Source organism: Orcinus orca, chromosome X (genome assembly GCF_937001465.1).
Source record: "Orcinus orca chromosome X, mOrcOrc1.1, whole genome shotgun sequence".
Taxonomy (NCBI): domain Eukaryota; kingdom Metazoa; phylum Chordata; class Mammalia; order Artiodactyla; family Delphinidae; genus Orcinus; species Orcinus orca.
The window spans coordinates 14267666-14274334 of NC_064580.1; the positions used below are offsets into that span (position 1 = coordinate 14267666).

The 6669-nt window shown below is 44.3% G+C and overlaps 1 non-coding gene across 1 annotated transcript; it reads right to left on the reverse strand.

The window, feature by feature from the left end:
* Positions 1-4942: 4942 nt before the first annotated feature.
* Positions 4943-5072, reverse strand: LOC117201250 (small nucleolar RNA SNORA11). Its single transcript, XR_004483251.1, has one exon. It is a non-coding gene; the product is annotated as a small nucleolar RNA SNORA11 (small nucleolar RNA).
* Between the last annotated feature and the right edge of the window lie 1597 nt (positions 5073-6669).

Below are 6669 nucleotides of genomic sequence, written 5' to 3' on the forward strand. Positions count from 1 at the left end.
TATGTCCTGCCACTCCCTTCTGGCTTGCAGAGTTTCTGCTGAAAGATCAGCTGTTAACCTTATGGGGATTCCCTTGTGTGTTATTTGTTGTTTTTCCCTTGCTACTTTTAATATGCTTTCTTTGTATTTAATTTTTGACAGTTTGATTAATATGTGTCTTGGCGTATTTCTCCTTGTATTTATCCTGTATGGGACTCTCTGTGCTTCCTGGACTTGATTAACTATTTCCTTTCCCATATTAGGGAAGTTTTTAACTATAATCTCTTCAAATATTTTCTCAGTCCCTTTCTTTTTCTCTTCTTCTTCTGGAACCCCTATAATTCGAATGTTGGCATGTTTAATGTTGTCCCAGAGGTCTCTGAGACTGTCCTCAGTTCTTTTCATTCTTTTTTCTTTATTCTGCTCTGCAGTAGTTATTGCCACTATTTTATCTTCCAGGTCACTTATCCGTTCTTCTGCCTCAGTTATTCGGCTATTGATCCCATCTAGAGTATTTTTCATTTCATTTATTGTGTTGTTCATCATTGTTTGTTTCATCTTTAGTTCTTCTAGGTCCTTGTTAAATGTTTCTTGCATTTTGTCTATTCTATTTCCAAGATTTTGGATCATCTTTACTATCATTATTCAGAATTCTTTTTCAGGTAGACTGCCTATTTCCTCTTCATTTGTTAGGTCTGGTGGGTTTTTATCTTGCTCCTTCATCTGCTGTGTGTTTTTCTGTCTTCTCATTTTGCCTATCTTACTGTGTTTGGGCTCTCCTTTTTGCAGGCTGCAGGTTCGTAGTTCCCGTTGTTTTTGGTGTCTGTCCCCAGTGGTTAAGGTTGGTTCAGTGGGTTGTGTAGGCTTCCTGATGGAGGGGACTAGTGCCTGTGTTCCGGTGGTTGAGGCTGGATCTTGTCTCTCTGGTGGGCAGGTCCACGTCTGGTGGTGTGATTTGGGGTGTCTGTGGACTTATTATGATTTTAGGCAGACTCTCTGCTAATGGGTGGGGTTGTGTTCCTGTTTTGCTAGTTGTTTGGCATAGGATGTCCAGCACTGTAGCTTGCTGGTCGTTGAGTGAAGCTGGGTGCTCGTGTTGAGATGGAGATCTCTGGGAGATTTTTGCCGTTTGATATTATGTGGAGCTGGGAGGTCTCTTGGTGACCAGTGTCCTGAAGTTGGCTCTCCCACCTCAGAGGCACAGCAGTGACTCCTGGCTGCAGCACCAAGAGCCTTTCATCCACATGGCTCAGAATAAAAGGGAGAAAAAGTAGAGAGAAAGAATTAGTAGAAGTAGGAAGAAAGAAAGAAAGAAAGAAAGAAAGGAAGGAAGGAAGAAAGAAAGGAAGGAAGGAAGGAAGGAGGAAAGAAAGAAAGAAGAAAAGAAGGAAAGAAAGGAAGGAGGGAGGGAGGGACGGTGGGAGGAACGAAGGAAGGAAGGAAGGAGGGAAGGAAGGAAAAAAGAAAGAAAGAAGATAAAGTAAAATAAAATAAAATATAATAAAGTTATTAAATTAAAAAATAATTATTAAGAAAAAAATTTAAAAAAACGGACGGATAGAACCTTAGGACAAATGGTGGAAGCAAAGCTATACAGACAAAATCTCACACAGAAGCATACATATACACACAAAAAGAGGAAAAGGGGAAAAAATCATAAATCTTGCTCTCAAAGTCCACCTCCTCAATTTGGGATGATTCGTTGTCTATTCATGTATTCCACAGATGCAGGTACATCAAGTTGATTGTGGAGCTTTAACCCGCTGCTTCTGAGGCTCCTGGGAGAGATTTCCCTTTTTCTTCTTTGTTCTCACAGCTACCAGGGGCTTAGTTTTGCATTTGGCCCCGCCTCTGCGTGTAGGTCGCAGGAGGGCGTCTGTTCTTCACTCAGACAGGACGGGGTTAAAGGAGCCGCTGATTTGGGGGCTCTGGCTCACTCAGGCCGTGGGGGAGGGAGGGGCACGGCGTGCGGGGCGAGTCTGCGGCGGCAGAGGCCGGCGTGACGTTGCAGCAGCCTGAGGCGCGCCGTGCGTTCTCCCGGGGTAAGTTGTCCCTGGATCATGGGACCCTGGCAGTGGCGGGCTGCACAGGCTCCCCGGAAGGGGGGTGTGGAGAGTGACCTGTGCTCACACACAGGCTTCTTGGTGGCGGCAGCAGCAGCCTTAGCGTCTCATGTCCGTCTCTGGGGTTCGCGCTTTTAGCTGCGGCTCGCGGCCGTCTCTGGAGTTCCTTTAAGCAGCGCTCTTAATCCCCTCTCCTCGCGCACCAGGAAACAAAGAGGGAAGAAAAAGTCTCTTGCCTCTTCGGCAGCTCCAGACTTTTTCCCGGACTCCCTCCCGGCTAGCTGTGGCGCACTAACCCCTGCCGGCTATGTTCACGCCGCCAACCCCAGTCCTCTCCCTGCGCTCCGACCGAAGCCCGAGCCTCAGCTCCCAGCTCCGCCCGCCCTGGCGGGTGAGCAGACAAGCCTCTCGGGCTGGTGAGTGCCGGTAGGCGCCGATCCTCTTTGCGGGAATCTCTCCGCTTTGCCCCCCGCACCTCTGTTGCTGTGCTCTCCTCCGCGGCTCCGAAGCTTTCCCCCTCCGCCACCCGCAGTCTCCACCCACGAAGGGGCTTCCTAGTGTGTGGAAACATTTCCTCCTTCACTGCTCCCTCCCACTGGTGTCGGTCCCATCCCTATTCTTTTGTCTCTGTTTTTTCTTTTGCCCTACCCAGGTACATGGGGAGTTTCTTGCCTTTTGGGAGGTCTGAGGTCTTCTGCCAGCGTTCAGTAGGTGTTCTGTAGGAGTTGTTCCACGTGTAGATGTATTTCTGGTGTATCTGTGGGGAGGAAGGTGATCTCCGAGTCTTACTCTTCTGCCATCTCGGGTCTGATTATTGTGTGGGCTGCTGCCCCTGTGTCTGCTGTTGAGCCCGAAGTCGCTGTAGGTCAGCAGGACCAGCTGTGTGGAAGAAGAAGGTCTAGCGGTGGAGTGTTACCTAGTGCCATCTAAGTGGGCATCAGATCAGTGACCTGAGTGCAAGCTTCCACACTGCCGGGCACCCTGAACTAACCTTCGGAGCTTCAAATATCTGACTGCTGGTTCACATCTGCCTCCCACAACATGTCTCTAGTGGCCAGTGCTAACCTGGAACCACGCGGGGAAGGGAATGTGGTTGCAGCTTAGCTAAGTTGATGTGGGACAAAGCCACTACAGGAAGTATGAGGGAGGGGGTACTGAAGTGGAAAGAGCTGCTGTTTTGAACTAACTGAACCTTAAGCATTTTACTTTTGCAAGTATCAACATATGGCCGTGTAAAAACATTGTTAGGATCTTTCCTTAAGCTTTATTAGCTTCACAATAAACCCATCCTGTTACATGTTTGTAAGTACGTGGTCCTAAGTGCTCTGGAGAAAAGTGAAGCAGAGGAGGCAGGTAGGGAGTAGGAGTGAGTGGGCAGGAGCTTTGGGTTTGCTCAGAGAAGGTCTCGCTGACCAGGTTGAGCAGAAGTCTGCAGGAGGGGGGACTTCCCTGGTGGTCCAGTGGTTAGGACTCTGAGCTTTCACTGCAGAAAAGGGACAATTGGATCTCCCTATCAGGGGCTGGACCAGTGCTTTCATCCCTCTGAGAGTGTCTCCTTAACATTTTGTGCCCTAAGTGCCTCGCTCACCTCATCTTAGTCCCAACCCTGCACGTCCCCCAAAATGACATTACAAGGGGAAAATTAGTAACTTGACAGTGGAGGAAACGGGCAGACACCAAGTGATCAAAGTTAACCTCACCAGTGATGGAACAAGCTGACTTCATGAGCCTCCTTATGTGGTACCCTGAGGGGGACACAGGATCTCTTACTTGGTGTCCCCACCTAAAACCACGAAACTCAGAGAGTTCCCTGGTTGCCTGGTGGTTAGTATCCTGGACTTTCACTACCATGGCCTGGGTTCAACCCCTGGTTGGGGAGCTGAGATCCTGCAAGCCTCACAGCGTGGCCAAAAACAAAAACATGGAACTCAATTTAATCATGAGAAAACGGGACACAAACCCAGACTGAAGGATCTTCCATAACACAAGTGGCCTGTATTCTTCACAGCTGTCAATGTCAAGAAAAGCAAAGAAGGCCATGGAACTATTTCAGATGAAAGGAGACAGGAGAGACATGACAACTAAAGACCATGTGTAATACTCTTGGATTGGGTCTTGGACCGGAAAAGAGTGCTAGAAAGGACATTATTGAGACAGTGGGAAAAATGTGATTATGAACTGTAGATTGGATAATAGTATTATATGGACATTAAATTCCCTGATTCTTGTGATCGATCTGTGGTTTTGTAAGAGAATGTTTTCATTCTCTGGAAATACACTCTGAAGTATTTAGTGGGTGAAGGAACATGATAAATTTACTCTTATAAGCATAAAAGCTATCCATCGATATCTATCTATTATCTATCTATCTATTCATCAAATGATAAAGCAAATGTGGTAAAATGTTAACAGTTGATGAAATGGCATGAAGGGGATATATGGCATGTCTTTGTACTGTTTTTGCAACTTTTAGGTAAGATTGAAATTATTTCACAATAAAAGCTTTTTTTTTCATCTTAGGGTTCACTTTAATGAAGTGAATAGTGTTGCACATTCTATGGGTTTGGACAAAAGTATAATGACATATATCCATCATTATAATGTCATACAAAGCATTTTCACTACTCATAAAAACTTCTGTACTCTGTGTTTTCATCTCCCCTCTCCCCCCAAACTCCTGGCAACCATTGATCTTTTTATTGTCTCCATAGTTATGCTTTTCCAGAATGGCATATAGTTGGAATCTATTTTTCTTTTTTTTCCTTGAAGAGAGAGGTTCAAAGCCTTTATGTCTGTAAGACCACTCATGGCCCACCGGACAGGCTCTAGGTGGCAAACTCCGCCACTAAATACTGTAGCTTTTCTTCCAAAGTTGAGCCCTGTCCCACTGGTACAGGGGGACGTGTTGGGTATTTGTTCATAGGAAGGCCACAAGTTTTGTGCCCCTTGTCACAATGAACCCAGATTCCTGTTGGGTGTGCTGTAAACAGAGGAGCCATTTCTTCAGGCCCCCTGCTCTGAGCACACCCCAAAAACTTTTTTAAAAAGGCAGCTACAGCCATAGAAAGAATGAAATTTGCCCTTTGCAGCAACATGGATGTACATACAGATTATAATACTGAGTGAAGTAAGTCAAAATGAGAAAGACAATATTATATGAAGTAACTTATATGTGGAATCTAAAAAAATACTAATGAATCTATATACAAAACAGAAAACAGACCCATAGACATAAAAAACAAACTTATGGTTACCAAAGAGGAAAGGGGGAAGGGGAGGGATAAACTAGGAGTTTGGGATTAGCAGACACATACTACTATCTATAAAATAGATAAACAACAAGGTACTACTGTATAGCACAGGGAACTACATTCAGTATCCTGTAATAACCTATAATGTAAAATAATCTGAAAAAATATTTATGTATAACTGAATCACTTTGCTGTATACCTGAAACTAACACAATGTTGTAAATCAGCTATACTTCAATTTTTAAGAACGGCAGCTACAATTCTAGACTTCTAGATGGAGTCTAGAATGGAGATTGGGATCATTCTTTATAGAAGGCATCTCCTTTGCTTCCAAAATAAACATGAGGGTTATCAAATAGTCATCTTTCTGCAACAACAGGGGGGAGGATAAATCATTAACTTTTTCATGGCTTTGAACTTGCAGTTCCCATTTGCATCTTAAGTTCACTAGTTCTGTTAGACTGGGCAATTAATAAGGTACAAATAGTTATGAGTTCAAATGGCTAACCTGTTTATCTTTAATTGCTTGAATGGACAGAAATGCACAAGGAAAAATGATGTGACCTAAGAATAGCATGTTATTAAAAAGTGAAGTGCCTCGATATACAGACATGTACTTTATGGTTTTTTATAGCACTGCATAGAATTTGGCATAGGACTTTGGATACAGAAGTCATTTGGCAATTCTCAACCTCGGCTGCACAGTGGAATCATCTGGGGAATTATTTTAAAATGCTGATGCTTGGGTCTCTCCCTCCAAATTTGGATTTAATTGGACTGTGGTGCAGCCTGAGAGCTTTAAAAGCACCTCAGGTTATTCTAATGTGTGACCAAGGAGAAGAACTGATCTAGAGTCCTTCTCTGTTTTTAGATAATCATAGTAACATCTTAAGAGAAGCCACAGAGCCGAGGTGACTCAGCTTGGGAAGGTGGCAACCTAGGAAGGCAACATGATCAGTAGAAGTCATCTCACCCATAGAATTTTCCTTTCATGCCACTTAATATTTTTATATTGAATTATAGTTATTTATATTCATATTTTCTTCCTTGTTAGACTGCAGACTCGGGAAGCACAGGATTTTTTAAAAAACATGTTTATTGGAGTATAATTGCTTTACGATGGTGTGTTAGTTTCTGCTTTATAACAAAGTGAATCAGCTACACATATACATATATCCCCATATCTCTTCCCTCTTGCATCTCCCTCCCTCCCACCCTCCCTATCCCACCCTCTACTTGGTCACAAAGCACAGAGCTGATCTCCCTAAGCTATGCGGCTGCTTCCCACTAGCTATCTACATATTTTACATTTGGTAGTGTATATATGTCCATGCCACTCTCTCACTTTGTCCCAGGTTACCCTTCCCCCTCCCCGT